Raw genomic sequence first — 19,044 nt, 5'->3', positions numbered from 1 at the left:
ACCACAGGGACTGGCTGTGTAATGGATATAACTACTAATTTTGAAATCAATTCTGTTAAGTACTTATTGTATCTCTTTTGTTTCACATGGTCAAAGCTGTAAGAAAGGTGAATCATACAGATAAAAAACTGATTATTGCACACATTTATGTAAGATATTAACATTATACATTTGTATATTATTTACAAGCAGAAGTAGTAAATATTTACATGAAACAAAAAAAAATCAACTCGTGTAAGTGTGACAATTAAAAACGTAAAAAATGAAATAATTGAGCTTCAAAACAAATACCAATATTTCAATAATTAAACTTTACTTTCCAGTCTAGATAGTGCTATAGCAGAACTGTAGCTCTGCAAGGGGAAATACTGTAATCGGTCCAATTTGTGCATACGCGGTTTTCACCTAACCTAAATATTTTGACACCTAAGGAAACCAAAAAAAAGGATGCGAATTTTCTGGATGTAGATGTATGAGTGTCGTGTTCAATGTTGGCCTCTAATTCACCTTACATCTCCAGAACTAGTGGACCGATTTTTACCAAATTTTGTCAGATTACTTCTACGTATGGGGCATTATATAGGTTAAAAGAACAAAGGGGTGAGGCTATAAAGCAACGTAACCCTCATTATCTCAAGATTTCCTTTAATTAAAGCCTTATTTTTCTTAGGCACATTTGTTAACCATTAAAATATAACGATATTTGCAAAAAAACTTTGAAAAATTGCACTCCCACCTCATAAAATGCTGTTATAGTCGTCTGCTATGTTCTGACGTCACAGGTGAGCGACAGAATTAAATAAATAAATAATATAATAATAAATAAATAATAAGCGTAAAAAAGTAACTCGGACTAGCTGGATCTCGATTACCTGACTCGATCGCCCAGTTGACTCGATATCTGATGCGTTAAGCCTTGCGGCTATACCATTCTGCCGACCGTACAAGCGACATTTGTTCTATGTAAGTTGTAAAATTACATCAGTTTAATGAATGCCGACCGTCGCCAGTAGTACCGCCACACCCGCGCGAATTAAATACGTTAAGCGTGCGCGCTTTAGTTAGATCATCGAATTAAATAAACGAAAAATTATATTTAAATAAAACGATAAATATTTTTAATTAAATTGTGTGTGTAGCCGTGCATCAGAAAAATCCACATTTGTAGGAATTTCCGGAACGCGGCTTCAGCCGCGTGACGTGAAAGTCCTACAACTGTGTTGCCAGCTTTTTTAACTTGTACTGTCAATTAACTATATTTATAAAGTTTTAATTATTCTACTTGGATTTTACTTTTACATATTTCTACAGAACTCCAATATTTTATTTGAAATATCGGTTAAAGCTGTGTCACTTAATTTTTATAAATTTATTACATAATTTTTACATTTTGAAGTTACGATTACTTAATTATATAAAAGTTATTTATAACTTAAATAATTTCTCAGTATTATACTAAAGAAATATTATACATACAGAGAAATAAAAGCCATGTACAAGCCAATTTAGGAATGGTTGTAAGAGTACTCAAAATAATCGTAGAACTCTATACCGATAAGAGATGAAATTCAGCTACAATTTAATAAATTTACTGCCAATTCGTATACCTTTTTCTTTGTTTTCTCCTGAACGGTTTGGTATTATCTGAAAATTTACCCTTTATGTTATTTTTAGCAATACAAAGTTGTCTAAATAAAACTGGTGGAATCTTTTACATAAATAACACGGTATTTTCTATTACCAAAAGTGTAATTACGCCTATTCGTTGAAATTCTTGAACTAAAAAAATGCAATTTCCAATTCGAGTTACGAATTTACTCTTAAATTACTTTTATTTTAAATTTCATCCATTTATTCTTTTTACTAGCATTATTGTTTTTCATTTATTTTATTTTAATGTTATTAGTTCTTCTAGACCTTTTTTCTCGAGTTATTTCAATTATCATATATGTATTTTTTAGTAACAAAATTATTATTATTTTTTATTAAAATTATTAAACATTTAAAATATTACTTAAGAGATATAAAATAATCATATAATTAAATTAACATGATACATGAAAATACATCGAGCAAGCAAAAAATTCCATAGGTTTTGTGTAATTTTATCAAAAAGGTTAACATAATTGTATCATTGTCTACATAATTCAAACCATGTGACTCAATCGGCTTTCCTTGTTTCTATGGAATTTTTTTGGCCATAGCCCACATTCTTTCTAGATTTTTCTTTTTAGAAGTTTTCACACTGTTTGATAAATTAAGATAGACTCATCAAATATTCAATGGCAAAGTCGTTTTTGAAACAACATATCGATGTGATAATATATCGATATCCTATATTTTGTGCTTCTTTCTTTCTTTTTCTTGTTTAGCCTCCGGTAACTACCGTATAGATAATTCTTCAGAGGATGAATGAGGATGATATGTATGAGTGTAAATGAAGTGTAGTCTTGTACATTCTCAGTTCGACCATTCCTGTGATGTGTGGTTAATTGAAGCCCAACCACCAAAGAACACCGGTATCGACGATCTAGTATTCAAATCCGTGTAAAAATAACTGGCTTTACTAGGACTTGAACGCTAGAACTCTCGACTTCCAAATCAGCTGATTTGGGAAGACGCGTTCACCCCTATATTTTGTGCTATACGGCAACAAAATACCACTGATTGGATAATAATAATAATGTTCGTTTTTTCTACTTTAGCATGTTTCATCTGTTTCACAATGCGAATTAGGGCCACCAAGAATCAATAGATTATTTAATAAAGTGTTCAACAGTTTATTATAACTAACGTTTAGCTTTCATTCGCAAAATTTTGATTTATATTCTTTGCAATTGCAATGAATACATTATCGTGGGACTTAGATTTGTGAGAAGGCAATATTTATATAATTTAAAAATGCTGTTTTTTAATGTAAAAGATCAAAAATTTATAAGTGTCCTTAAACAAAGTTAAACGAAATACATTTACATTATCTATTATTATACATTTAACAAATCAATGACAGTGTTATAAAAGAAAAGTAACAAATCACTTTTATGGTAAATAAAATAATCCATTACTATCTTTCCTTGTTTAAATTTTCAAGAGGTTTAATTATACTTTTATATTTTAAAATTTACTTAAAAATATATTCGTTTATTGATAATAGAAAATTGTTTAAAAAATATAAAACAAAATAAACCAATCAATATCGATATATTTTACATCTTCAATTTTAAAAACCGTTAAATGCTATTTTAATAAAAACTAATTTAATTGAAGAGCGTAATTTTGTATGTAAAACGTAGTAAAAAAAATAAATAACCTATAAATTTTATCACTGATAAACGAGATAGATACTCCGGTGAAAACAATACAAAAACATTGTAAATGTGTGGACGTAACAAGTAATTAAAACAACTTACTAAAAAATGATTCGTAAATGATAATTAATCTATAAAATAACTTTACAATTAATTTTTGTTAATATTATTATCATTATAATCTGTCGGTAGTATGATATGTGAGGTAACCTAATGTTATCCTTCATGAGGAAAAAATAGACTTGCATAAAAATCATAAATAATACTTTTAGGTCTTTGCTTTTCATTATATCCATTTCGTCTACTATTATGGATTCGAAACGGGAATTAAGAGAATCAACTCTGCAGAAAACAGATATATATATACTTTATATATTATGAAACTAATGTAGTAATTTAAGAATTTTGTAATTAATTTAAATTTCTACATCTTGTATTTTGTTGCATACATTTTTAAGTGACTTTTCCCCCTAATTTTAAATGATCAGTAAATTAAAAAAAATTATAATTTGAGTACAAGCCTAGCAGACCAAACTTCACAAAAATGATTAAATAATGGATTCAATACTAGAGAACTTTTATCAGTTATACGAACAAAAATTGTTTGTCTTGGAGATTAGCTACTGGGTTTCTCAATTCCCAATACATTACTGTTTGAAGCTACGATCTTGAACACATATTGCAGACTTTGTTCTTTACAAAAGTATTATACAAAATGCGTATAAATGCAGAGTAAAGAGGAGATTGATAGAAAGCATTGTATGTTTCTTCTCTTTCCTCTCACCAAAAGCTTTAGCCGATGAGACATTCGTAGTTAAGAAGTACGATTGTATACTTTATCTATCACACTGGATATATCATTTCAGTCCAGAACATTATTCTTTCACTATTAGGGGTTTAGTTAAAAAAATATAATATTTAATAAATTTTCATATAAGTAGCTACCGAGCTCATAAAAATACTTGTACAATTAATAGTCATCATCAACGATAAGGAAATCAAAGGCATTCGGATAAGTCATTCAACCTTTTTAAAATGAATTCTTATTAGCAATGGAAGAAATTTAAATGTGGTTTACGCAAATTTTTTTTCTCTCTCTCTTTTTTGGATATGTAGGAGGGTGAACCAGCTAACCTCTGAGACAAAGACAACCTCTGAGGGTGTGCATTGCACACCCTCAGAGGTTGTCTTTGCCTCTAACCTACTGAGACCCCGCGGGACCCGGCTATGCCGTTCCCCGCGGGGGTCGTTCACCCAGCAGGCCGGGACTGGGTCTTTTATATGCCTGCCTCTAACCGTACCCCCTCCCTAGGGAGGGATCCAGCCGGGTCTCGGTCTTTTTTTTATTACCCACGAATTCAGGGGTCCCCGGTCAGTCATCAAGAGTTGTCCACCTCAGCGAACCACCCTCTCATGAGCAGAGCTGCCCATGTAAGACCCAACCTCCAGGTTGTCCCGTTTCACTCAACAGCGTCTCGTTCCTTAGTCTTTATAATATTCGTGACTAAGGTTGCTACGGTGTTCCAATCACGATGTCCCTTAACAGGTATTGTACGGTATTACCCGGTGTCAGTCCTTGAATGGACCATGTGTACCTCAGTTCGTCCCACCGGTGACCCAAGTATATCATGTGTTCCACGGTATCTATTTCTTTACAGTATTGGCAAACCGGTTCGGACCTTCTGCCAAAGCGGTGGAGGTAAGCCCCAAACCTTCCATGCCCAGTCAACAACTGAGAGAGATGGAAGCCCACCTTCCCATGATTTCTTGAGACCCACGAGTCAATTCGTGGAACCATCCTTGTTGTCCAACAACCGGTATTTTAGGTTTGCCAGTATGTTTGCCGTTCTTCCAACATCTGATTTCGGGCTTCTTTGCGCGACACACCATGTCGTATCCTTTTCAACATCCGGAAGCGGTGATGTACGGGGGGGAACTCCCGCAATCACCTAGATTGCGTTCTTTGAAACAGTTTTGTAAGCCGTTATTATGCTTATATTCATCCTACTTTGTAAAGAAGAGACTCGTTGAAGGTTTCGTTTTTTATCTAAAGCCTCCGCCCAAGCCGAAACAGCATAGTATATTATTGACATGGCTACGGATAGTATCAGTTTTCTTTTAGATTGGCTTGGTCTCCGGTGATTATTCATCAGTCTTTTTAATTTTCCGATGACAATTTCTTTACGCAAATATTGAAAAATATTTGACTTAGAATATGAAACGAGATAGATTTGGATTTGACTTCATATATTCTGACAGTAATTCAAAAAGAATCACTGTCTAAAAAAGTAAAACGTTGTTTTAGCTTCTGTTTAAGTAGCTAATTAAGCAAAATAGTAATTTTGAAAAAAAAAAACAAATGAATAGGATACTTATTTTGTTTGCATATTGAGATTTTGTAGGATGTAAAATATTGTAATTTGGGCTGTTTTCCAAAAAAAAACGAAACGTTTTTTTCCATAATCTACAATTAAAATGATCTTTTAAAGATCATACTAAAATTGTGTTTATAACTAGATCATGCACTACAAAGATTTTCTAAAGGAAATTTTTATTAAAAACATAAACCGGCGAGATGAATTGGATTGAATATATTTTTATCAATAAAAATTACTATACAAAAAGAGGAAAGAAAATGTTATAAAAATAAAAACCTTTGAAAATAAAAAATACTAATGAAAGAGAAGGACAAGTAAAAATAATATAAAACTGGTAATACGAGGACAATGTCTTCAATCCATTTGGAAGAATTGAAAGGAAATTTTTTTTTTTTATCTTTGGTCCGAAATATCAAAAGATATTCTTTTTTAATGGGGAAGTGACGTATTGACTTTAAAAAAACATACATAGTTATAGAAATGCCATAGTAAAAATTTACCTATACTTCCTGTAAAATTTACATTTGTAAATTTATCACAATTTTCTCCTACAATCCTTTTATTCAATATTTTAAAACAATTAGTTTTATGCATTAAAAAACTGTTTAAAGAATTCGTTTTTTCTTTTAGTTCCGACCATTATTGAAACGTTTACGTAGTTTTGACTTCTTTTTATTTCCCAAAAGGTTTTCATTTTCTTGCTCTGATATTATCGCCTTTCTTCAGGTATCCTTCTTTTTTTCTCCTAGTAAACTTAGATTTTCGAATCACTTTTCTAAATTTATTTATAAAAATATGTCTTTTCGCAGATCCTTAGAAATGTTTATTGTTTTTAGATTTGTTTTAGAAACAGATCTAAAAACAAAAATAAAGATTTATTAACTGTTAATTATTAACTGGAAAATAATAACTGTTTTCTTTAAACCAGATGGACTTTATCGCTCTGTTAATGTAGACATTAAGTATTTTTTTCACAAATCTTTGGTTGTTATTTTTGCATACTTATTTTTCAGTTAATTTAGATATCACTTGGTGCTGACATCGGCCAAGTTTTCATTTATTATTAGATAATCTGTGCTCTTAATAATTAAAGCCTGTGAATCTGTCCTTGTTTGAGTTTAATCTTTTTTTTTTTTACTGTTATAAAGTTTATATTCTCCCTTATATAAAATAATAAAAATAATATATATAAATTTAAGTAAGAAAAAGGAAATTCTTCTTTGTATACGTCGTAATTTATTACATTTTTTGAAGACTGAAAATACCAATAGAAATGATATAAATATGTAAATTAATAAAAGAAAAGAAAGGAAAAAAAAACACTTAGTTTAGTATAATACAAACAGAGAAAACGGGTGAAACGGAATATTTTCATCGAATCTAAAAAAGGATTTTATAAAGGTTGCAAGATGTAGAATAGTAATAATGTGTCAAAAGAATGAAACAGTCCTATGAAAATAGGTGTGAGGTTAATAAAAAAGAAAATAGGAAGATAGAGATTTCTTTTACAAAAAAATAATGCAGGAATATTTTTCGTGAGGTTAAATTTATATTTCATATTTAATGCGGTACGAATAAACTTTTTACTTACATAAATTATTCATTTTAAAATAAATTTACGTTAAAAAAATATAAAATTTGTTGTAATTAATTTTCTAAAGTGTGTGTTTTTTTGTACATGTTAAAAATTAAATAATCAAGATTAATTTCAAAACGTTAAGAAAATTATATTGAGTAGTTTATAAAATGTTTTCACATTCACCTCTTATATTTTTTAAATTTTCATTTCACCAATTATCTATTCTGCTACTGGAATTCTTTTCTTACTTCAATATGGCTGATAAAATATAGAAATATTTTTATATCGCTGGTTTTTCTTATACTGCATCTTACACAGCTAAGGGACAGCTTCTTTTGTAAATGGCAATACCTTTTTTAGAGTAACTCGTATGATCAAATACAGTTACAAGCATACTGGATACACACCCAACAAACAACCTTTATTCAATCTAGTTTCATCAGGTTCTTTTTTACCAGTTACTTCTCCTTGGGGCTGTACCTGCTTTTAATCAGGCCTAAGGGAAAATTAAAGGACTTCCTCCTGTACTTTCTCCACCATATTTGTGTGGATAGCCCTGACCGATAACTCAGATACCGCGTGTCACGCCCGTTCTGTCTGCAACAGAGTCCCCGTGGTGTTGTCTGGGATAAGCTTGCCGAATTTTCTCAGGCGTGCTTCTTTACGCTGCAAAAACCGATCGCACTCGTCCATCGTACATCGTACATGTTCGGCGATACAGGTATGCTTTGAAATGCCTGTAACCGGTCCTTCTCCTACCTCAATTCTCCGAGCTTGCAGTCCAGCCTAATTCTGGAGGTCCGGGATCAGTCTTCCGGTCAACTAACCTTTTTCGACTGATCTCATATTCCATCAGGTTATGGAAATAATAAATGAAAATTCATGTTAGTTAATAACTTAAATTCATGTTTTAAATTTTTTTTTAAATTTAAAAAAAATTAAAACTTCTTATTAACTTTATTAAATAATAATATTTTTTGTAAATATTGATAAATTTAAATTAGCTGGACCCTTCGTGTGATATGATATAATAAACTAAAATACATTTATAAAATTAATATAACTTAATATTTCAGATTTCAATCCCCGTCAATATTTATGTCAATAATTTTTTTTTTCTAGATCAAACAGAAATAAAATTATGCTCTTGCGAAATATTTTATTTTATTTTTTTAAAACAAAAAATAAGTGAAATTATTATACAAGAATTTTGTCAGTTTTAGAGAATTCCCACCGTATTAGAAAGTTTGATTACTTGATATCTAAAACTAGAAAGAAGTATAATAACCATCTCATTTTCTGTTTTCTAAAATTAAAACGACAGGACATATAATGAACAAATAAAAACTCATTCCAATGTAATTTTTAAAGAATTAAACTGATTGATAAGCTCCGAAAATACATTACTGAGTGGTCAGTGAGCGAACATTTTGGATTTGGTATATATGTAATGGGTAAAGTTTGGAATCCGTTATTGCAATATATACCCATTATGATCTAGCTTGTTCGATGAGTGAGATAGTAAATCATAAATCTAGACTTTAGTATCGCGTATCACACAATCATATTGTTGCACACTTGACTGTAAGAGGTCAGTTAATTTTTGTACTCTTTTGTATATTCTTTAGCTGAAATTTAAGTAGCTTAATTAAATAATAGAATTTATACTGGCATAAATTAATTAAAAACAAAGTTTTACAATAATTTAAAATTTAAACTTATGAATACTTTTTTCCTTTTTGCTTGTATACGTCCGAAATGTTAGCATTTTCAATGATATGGTTTATTTTACCGACATTAAACGGAGGAAAGTATTCACTTTCCTCCGTTACTTTAGCTAACATTTCTTCCAGCTAGCATTTCCAGCTTCATTTATATTTCAATGTTGGATAATCTCGTCTTCTAAATCATGAGATCAATTTTAACAACCATCAACGCGTTATCAGTTTCACATCACACGTCTGTGCAGTTTCACGTCTGTACAGATATAGGTGGCCGGATTAAAAAATATATGATCTGATTGAATCAAGTAAATAATTTATTGAATTGAGTATTATTTTCTGAACTTCCTAGCATTGTCAGTCTAACATTTGTAGTTGACGTTTTCCGAATACCTCCATTCTCAAAATTAGCACTCAGTCTTCCTGAGTTGGGATCGTCGATTTCGATTAAATATTTCAGAAGACATGGAAATATTCAAGCTAAAATTAAAACGACAGGACATATAATAAACAAATAAACATTCATTCCGATGTAATTTTTAAAGAATTAAAATTTTTTAAATAAAATAACAGAAGGATTAGTTTCAGGAAACTGTGTAAACGTTAGAGAAGGAGGGACAAAGCAGAAGAGGCCATGAATATAGAGACGGGGAATGGGAGCAGCTTAACATCGCTATTTATTCGACGACCCTAACTCGGGAAGACACAGTGCTAAAAGGTTGAGAATAGAGGTACTCCGAAATACGTCAACTACAAATGTTACGAGTACAATTCTAGGACGTGCAGAAAATAACATTCAAATCAATTATGATAATCCTAGCGGAAATATAAAATATTTATAATTCATTCCGTTAAATTTTGGTTCTATTTTCGGTTTGAGATATTCATTTTTACCTCTTTCAAATACATATGCTTTTTTTATACTTTATATAATATTACTTGTAGTTGAATGTAATTATTTAAATTTTGCAGATTTTCATTATTTACTCTCATGCTTAATTCTATTACGTTCAAAATTTCTTATTTTTCTACTTCGTAATCTTTTTTGTTGGATTTCTTAAGTGGATTGCTGGATGTCCTTTTCCTGCCGTTATGTCATCAAGAGCACTTATGCATCTACGGAGATATAAGATATTTTTTTCGTCGCCCACCAGCTATTTATTTAGTACAGAGAACAACTATTTATTTTTGTATTTAATTTTTCTCCAGTGTTCTAACATAAGTTTGAAGGTGGCCTTCAACCTTTTTTCTATGTTTAATACTGCTTATCTTTCTGATCTTTATTTTTTTATTACTTTTTGACGCGTTTCGGAACCATTCCATTGTCAGAACTTATTGTACTGTTACTTTATATAGCGTTTAGTCAACGACCCTCCCTATATTTGACGTCAGCCTTGCCTTATTTGGCCTTCTTCTTGTTTATTTGGTATTAACGGATATACTTATCTTTTAATTTTATTTATCTATTTCCTGTTTTCAATAAATTGAGGTTCTTGGAAAGGACATCCGCTCTGGTCATTTATGATCGTTTTATTACTACTTTCTAGATTTTCTAAAATGTTCATTCATCTTCCTTTAACACATTTGTGAATTAATTTCATTGATTCTTCCATTTTCATCTGGGTATATTTTTCTTTTATTAAATGCGTTGCGTAATTAGAATATTTTTTTTTATTTTTAAAAGATTTCATACGTTCGTTACATCTTAATTTTAGTTTTCTTCCCGTTTGTCCAATGTATGTTGCATTGCATTGCATTTACATTTTATTTTATATAAGCCTTCTATCTTTCTTCTGATTAGTTATTCCATTTAGATGCTCTTTGAGAGATTTCTTCTGAAACCTTTAAATTGTTTAATTTAATTCTGAAATTAATTCCTATTTCTTCTCGATCTATTGTAGTTTTTTCCTCTCCGATTTTTATCTTGATCAGTTTTCCTATCTTCAAAAAAATCATGTATACTTTTAATTAATCGTTCATTATCCCGAATAATTATTTTTAAATGTAGTGGAAATTTATTTGATGAAACCAATAATTTTGAATAATATAAAGTAACGTAATAATATTGAATAATGACTATGGCACAACATAAAAAGCTCGCTAACACAAAACACTGACTACAATGTTAAGATAAAATATTTTTTAAAGGTTCACTAAAATAGTTGGAAAACATAAGTAAGAGAACGTATATTTTAAAAAGTTTAAATCTTCACTGTAAAACCTCATTTATGACAAAAATATGTTGTACTGGGATATAAAATGCAGTTTAAGTAAAGTGGTTAAAGTAACATTTAAGTACTGCAGAATTCATCGGAAGTAAGTAACGACGTTTAAGTAAAGGAAGGTAATGAAAACAACGTAGTTTCGTTGTAAGTCACTGTCGTTATAATGTAAAACTAAAGCAACATTGTATATTGTGAGGAAATGTAAAAGTCATCACTGAACAACCATTTTATTGTGTGATTTTTTATTTATATATTTAAATACTGAGATCATAAACCTCAATAAATAAAATAAATATCCCATACTTTAATTTAGAACTGTTAAAATTAAACAGTTAAAAAAATAACCCGGTTAACTCAGCAAAAACTATTAAAAAGAATTAAATAAATCTTTGAAGGTGAAAAAAAATATTTTTGATTTTAAATTCACTGAAGTTGAACTTTCAGTTTTGTAAAATGTAGAAAATTATTTTTTTGAAATGAATAAAAATTGGTATTATCTTAATAGATTCCAGTTAGATTGCTATTTGATGCATTACATTGTACTATAACAAAACTTTTAAAGCACATGCTAATTTAAAAAACTGACAACACAGTTACAGGAGAGCTGTGGGTTGTTTTAGATGCAAGGCTTACACTCACAACTTAATTAAAAATATTTATCGTTTTATTTAAATATAATATTTTTTTCATTAATTTAATTCAATAATTGTAACTAAAGCGCGTGCGCAAACCTTATTTAATTCGTGCAGGTATAACGGTACTAATGGCGACGGTCGGCACTAACTAAACTAATGTAATTTCTGAACTTAAATAGAACCAATTTCGCTTGTAGGGTTGGCAGACTGGTGTATCCGCGAGGCTTAACGCAACAGGTACCGAGTCGACCGGACGATCGAGTTTGAGACTCAGCCAGACCGAGTTACTGTTCTACACTTTAAATATTATTCATTTTTTAATTCTACTCTCATCTGTGAAGTCACAGCATAGCAGTAGTTAAGAGCATTTTTTGGGTGATGGTGGTGTGATTTGCAAACGGTTTTTTTGAAATATTGTTATTTTTTAATTGTTAATAAATGTGCCTTAATCAGGCGAAATATCGGGTTATTGAGTGTGACCTTCTACATCTTTTTAAGTCAACCTTCTACAGCCTTGTCGTTGACCTTTGAAATTGGAAATTTATTGACATCAATGCCCCATAAATAAACAAGTTTGGTAAAAATCGCTCCAGTAGTTCTAGAGATATAAGGTGATTCAGAGGCCAAAACCGCACACACGTACACATGAAAATTAACATCCGGAAAATTTTCCAGTTTATTTTTTTTTGGGTTCCTCATGTATCAATACGTTAAGATCAGGTGAAAACCGCATACGCTCAAATTGGACCGATTACAATACTTTTCCTTCTAGAGCTATCTACACAGGAAAATAAAAGTAAAAAAATATTTATATGATTACGATTTTATTACTTCAAAATAGCAAAACAATATTCCTTTTAATTTTTTTTGTAGAAATAATCTTTTACTTTTATAATTTATAAAGGTAAAATTATTAATAAAACGAATAAACATATTTACCGAAATATTTAATTTTATTTACTTAAAAAAAATTTGTTAATAAAATATTATGTAAAAAAACTACATAGCAAAATCACAATTATAATCAAAACGTTTTTAGTATAAATTGTATATATATGTATACAAAAATATATATAAAAATAATAAAATATAATTATTATTTTACTGATGAACAGTTAAGAAATGACAGAAATTTGAAAAATATTCGTTTTTAAAAATATATTTTAATTAATCTATTTTTTGCTCTAAAAACAATAATAGCTTTAACTTAGAAGAAAAAGCCGGCAAAAAATGCAGATAAAAATAAATACATTTCATAAATTGAAATTTAATTAAGTTCAACAGATTAAAAAAATATTGCAAAATATTGCTTGACTTTACAATATCTTGTTGGGGTATTGTAAAGTAAATCATTTGAATAATTTTAGTTTAATTACTTTTCGATTTAAAACTTGTTTTTATAGATAATATTTTCGTCATGTTTGGGAAAAAATATAATGAATCCCTAGATGACAAATATTTATAACTATTCGTATGATTTTATTTAGCAATAGCCAAAACATATAAACGAATATCTTTGAAGATTTCTACCAACTTTTAAATATTTCAACTTAAATGAATGCTTCAGTGATTTTCTCATTATAAGTTTAAAAACTAATTAAGAAACTCGAAGTAGAATTGAAAATATTGGTTTTATTTTGTTTGAGTATATGTTTCTGCATTCCACTAACCGAGAGTATTTAAAATGTTACTGTGGAATATATATAAATTGTATGATTTCTAGATCGTTTGTCTCATCCGTGAGCAGAAGTTTACACAAGATATATATATTAAATTTAATTTAATAACGAGAATTGTACAGAAATTACCGATGATTAAACAAACAAAATAAGTAAAATAAAATATAACGAACAACTGAATTAGTTTACATATTTCTCTCAGATCATAACTACAGGTGACTATTAATAAAAAATTAAACTTAGAAAAGTTGTTGGAGGGAAATTTCAGCAAATCAAACTAATTTATATAAAGATTTAAATAATTATACTCGCATAGAAATATAAGAAAAATAGCAGCAAGAAACTAAAATTTCTTGATGTAAGAAATATTTAACATATTAGAAAAACACAAGTATAAACATCCTAATTATCAAAATTCCTAACTAACGTTCTGAAAAATCACACACACACACACATATATATATGTCGGAGAATAAAGTACAGTGGAGTATCTTCCGACAAAACGATGAGAATATTCTTTAGAATATCTGTATTTTTAGTAGTTTTAAGAAATGTACTATTACTTGTAATGTTTTGTAAAATAAGGTTTAAATTGTTTTATTGCGGTAGGCTTAGGCCTAGGTAGGCACATGGTTGTCAACGTAGTCGGGATCCCAGGACGATAGGGGTATCATAAAATTAATAAGGAAAAGGAAATATGCAGTAGGTATATTATTTGAGAATATTGAGAAAAGGTAGTCTTGCTTTGGAACCCAGATCGAACGGACGTCCTGGTGGTCGCGAATTCGTTGTTTCCCTGAGCCTCGGTCTATCGCAAGTTGTTTTAGTATTGTTTGAGTTCTAAATTAAATTAATCTTATATTATGATTCGTGTACTGCTGAGTTATTGATGGGTGATAGTTATCATTTGTAATTGTTTCATTGTACGAGTTGTCTACTCATTTTTATTGGTTGAGCTTTATTATAGTCTTATATATTCTCCACTTGTAATAATAAAAGTGAGTGAAACACAATTCGTTGAATCCCTGACAAATCTCCTCCCCTCTCCGACATATATATATATATATATATTACCGTGAAAGATCCCGAACCTGGTAAATGTCGGTATTTTTCGCTGAATGTATGTAAATACGTCAAAATATTTGCTTACAAACACTTGTACGCTTATATTTGTTGACAAATACCTAAAAGCTCTGGTGGGAGTCGAAACGATAACTAGAAATTAAAAAAAATCATTAAATACCAATCTCTAAGGTTTACGAATAAGATTATGAGAAACCCTCATAAAAACAAAGTTTAAATTTAATCCAAACATATTCTATTCTTGCTTGTCTCGCTAACCTCGTCTAATTAACGGTAAATATACAAATTATTTATGTTATTCTCCAATATTGGAAGAGATTAATCAAATTTACCGCATTTATAAAAAATTTAATAAAATTTTCAGATTTTTATAAATTGAAAGGGCCGACAGAATATGTCAACTGCATAAATGAACGATAACGATGCAAATAAATGGTCAGATGGTTTGTCCTTAATTAAATTTTTTTTTTTTTATATAAAATATATTTTTATTCAGTTTTCACCATTAATGCATGCTGAATGCGACGAATTTGATTAATCGCATTCAATGTTCGAGAATAACATATATGGCTAATTTGTATATTTAACGTTAATTAGACGAGGTTAGCGAGACAAGCAAGAGTAGAATATGTTTGGATTAATTCTAATTTTTTTTTTTTTACAAGGGTTTCTCATAATCTATTTACTTTATATTGATATTGGGTGATTTTTTTAAATTTCTAGTTATCGTTTCGACTCCCACCAGAGTTTATATTTGTTTTCGATATATACCAGTGAAGGTCCGAATATTTCGGTCTTTCACCGACGTACTTTTATGTGTCGACATTCACTTGAAAAGATTGGCATTCTCTAATTTCGGTATTTCACGGTATTTCATATATATATATATATATATATATATATACATATTCAGGTTGTCCCATATAAAACGCAACCCAACCTTATATTGGTAGGTATTGAAATAATAAAAAGGCACGTGTAAATGTAAATGTAACTTTTATTAATACCATCCAATACCTTACATTTAGAGTAAATGTTGGAAGTGGCCGCCATCTTCTTGAATACAAGCTTCAATTCTTTTTACAGCGTTTCTTGCAACTTTTTTCAAAGTTTGTGGCCGGATATTTAATACAGCTTGTTCAATATTGACTTTCAATTGTTCAAGTGTTCGTGGTTTGTTGCTGTAGGCTTTTTCTTTGAGGTAACCCCGTAGAAAAAAAATCCGCCGCAGTCAAATCTGAAGATCTTGGTGGCCACAAGCCTCGACTGATAACACGATTACCAAAGAATTCCTCGACGAAATCAGAAGTTGAACCTGCGTAGTGCGATGTAGTACCGTCATGTTGTAGCCAGCAGATATTTTTTTAAAATATCCTGATATCGTTCTGCACTAATGGTGTACTCGAAAAAATAGGACCGATTATTTTCTTCCGCGATATCGCGCACCACACGCCCGACTTCTGCGGGTGTTATTGTTCTTCTGATAAACGAGGAGATTTTCAGCACACCAAATTCTACTGTTTTGGCTGTTTACGTAGCCGTCCAAATGAAACCGTGCTTCATCAGTGAAAAATAACGATCCATAACATTAATTCCCTTACGCAGAAATCGCCGAACTGTTTTTCTTTGACGGGCTCAAGAAGTCGATGAATTGTTTGAATGCGATAAGGTCGTAATTGTAATTGTTTGGTCGCCCGATGAACAGTTGATTTAGACAAATTAATTTCAGCAGACAAACGTCTGATCGATTTATTTGGCGAGGCGAGTAATCGGTCTTTGATTTCAGCGACTGTATCTGTATTCAACACTGACGCTGACGCAGATCTTTTGTGTTCCTTGTTATTAACAGAACCGGTCTCTCTAAATTTTGCGACTAACCTTAATACTGATGTTTTGTTAGGAGCTGGTTTATCCGGGTACTTATGGCGAAACAAATCTTGCACTGCAACCACTGATTTCGTACTGAAGTACAACAATGAAAAAACGTTCATCTACCGAAAACACCATCATGTCTCTAGCAATACACTGAACGTTATGATTGCATTGTTGTTACTATCGGTAGTGTTCTACTGCGTCGCCGCGATTTCCAGTTGTTGGACGAGTCCATATCAGTAACGAGTAGGGGAGTAAGCTTGACTTTTGAAATTTCATGGATGAGTGATTGATGGGTTGCGTTTTATATGGGATACCCTGTATATATATATATATATTTTTTTTTTTTCAATATATTTTTTGATATGAGATCATTACATCCCAAGCCTCCAGGGGCTTCTATTGCGAGACAATGCAAAACGTTTACATCGAAAGGGTATGATTATAACACAACTGTAATACAGAACAAAAATTTTGACGTAAAGGCTTACGACAACTTTAACAGAAAAACGAGGTAATTTATTATTCTTTTTCACTGCTAGTTTCAAAAATAATCTCCGTGCCTTTTAAACATCTACTCGGCAATGAAATACCATAAAAATAGAATTGAGCAAATACTTTGAAACGATCTAGTTTTAGATTAACACCAATATTCTCTCAAGCCAAGTCTTACAAATAATATAAAGAGTAGAGAAATGTAACAAATCATTTTAAGGAATAATAAAATAATTTTTTTTTTTTTTGCTTAATAAACTCCAGCCTGCGATAAACCTAACCGAAATGTAGCCTAACTAAAGACTAACCAAAATTTTCATCATTAGGGATGCTAAATAATAAATTAAAACGACACATTTCAATGAGACTTACATCTAAAAAATGTAAAGTAAGAGATTAGTTTTTTATTTAAAAAAACCTGAAAAACGAAATGGAAACATTTTAGCGCTTATTTTACTAGACTACAGAAGTGAATGGTCCAGGATAAAAGGAATTAAATTTTCTTGACATTTCCGAGATTAAATCTAACCAAATTTTTCACTGCTGGTTACAAATGTGATCTATAGTAAACCTGAAGTAGTAATGTCATAGCGAAAAATGGTTTTAATTTAAAATTTTGACTCGGTTTCCCATGGAGGATCCCTTTTGGTTTGGGATGTGATGGTCTTTTACCAAATAATGGACGGTATTAACATAGGAGCATTTACAAAAGCTAATTTTTCTACGTTTTATGGTTGAAATGTTATTTAAGAATTCCCGTACGCTGACAAGATTCTGTATACTGTAAGAATATCTAAATACGATATTAATTTATCAAAATCAGACTTTTCATATATGATTTATAAAATGTCTTTAAAAAATAGACAATAAAATCATGATGTAATTAAAAAACAAATAGGTTAGATTATATTAACGTCATTACAATTACAATCATAGTCTTGTGATGTTTGAGAATCTAGGTTCAAATCATACATACCTTTTATGAGTGCCCGAAATGAGATGACATTAAGGAAAGAGCTCACCTGATTTGGATTAGCCCGGAGAACAAGATTGGACATATGCTACGCGGCGCAGAATAATGGAGTGCCATTGAGAACCTGATGACGGATATCTTGAAACAGAAAGCGGAAGACTTACAGGATTGGAGAAGAAATTCAGGTAACTCAAAAAAGTGAAGACTGAGTCCCGGCCGTCGGGGTGGGAGCCGGGAAAGGCATAGTCGGGCTCGATCCTCTCGGTTTGAGGCATGCAATAAACTAAAGTGAAAAGTCCGGGCCCGAATTTACCCCTGTCCGACCAGTTTGCGACAGGAATAAGAGAAAAAAAAATCCAGAACCGGCGGGCCGACCTGCCATGCCGAACGTACTGCCGGCGGGTGGGAATGCCAGTTAGAATCGCAAGGACAGTTTCCTGGGATGAGAAAATACTTGATTGTTGATCAGATCCAGGAAAGCAGAAAAAAAAGATTCAAATCTACTAAGAGAAAAAGTTAAATTTAATTGAATTTGAAAACAGTACAAGAGTATTAGGTGAATTCTTATTAAACAAATTATCTCAGAAATGACCTGTTGTATTTAGATTTAGCAGATTACGTAAGGAGGAGTTTTAAGGGTACAGCACCGATAAAAAAATAAACGAGTACATAAGTATCTTTTTATAAAGTCAAAAGTTAGTTTGTTTATTTTTTCTGGCATCACACAATAACCAACCGACCGACTGCTTTCAAATTTGCAGGATACAGACGTACTATCCCAGGTAAGGTTGTAAACCATAGACCGAGGCCATAGTCCCGTTCAGGGTGAAGAAGTGAATTAAAGATATTCATTAAAGAAAGAAAAAAGATTAATCCTTTTACTAAATTATTATATTTCCGTCACCATGGCAACAGTAATAAGTTATGAATTTTTTATCGTGAAAGGTGTGTGTACTTCAGTTACCAAAAGTTACTACTATTCTATCTTTTGTAAGTTTCTATATAACGTAAACACTTTAATTGTAATATATCAGAATTATTCTCACAACGAGTTCGGTAACGAACACTGCAGGGAACCATAGGGCTCTGCCCTCTG

This window comes from Lycorma delicatula, chromosome 5 (assembly GCF_047948215.1).
Source record: "Lycorma delicatula isolate Av1 chromosome 5, ASM4794821v1, whole genome shotgun sequence".
Classification (NCBI taxonomy): Eukaryota; Metazoa; Arthropoda; class Insecta; order Hemiptera; family Fulgoridae; genus Lycorma; species Lycorma delicatula.
The sequence above is the reverse complement of the archived record's forward strand: the minus strand, read 5'-3'. Positions refer to the sequence as shown.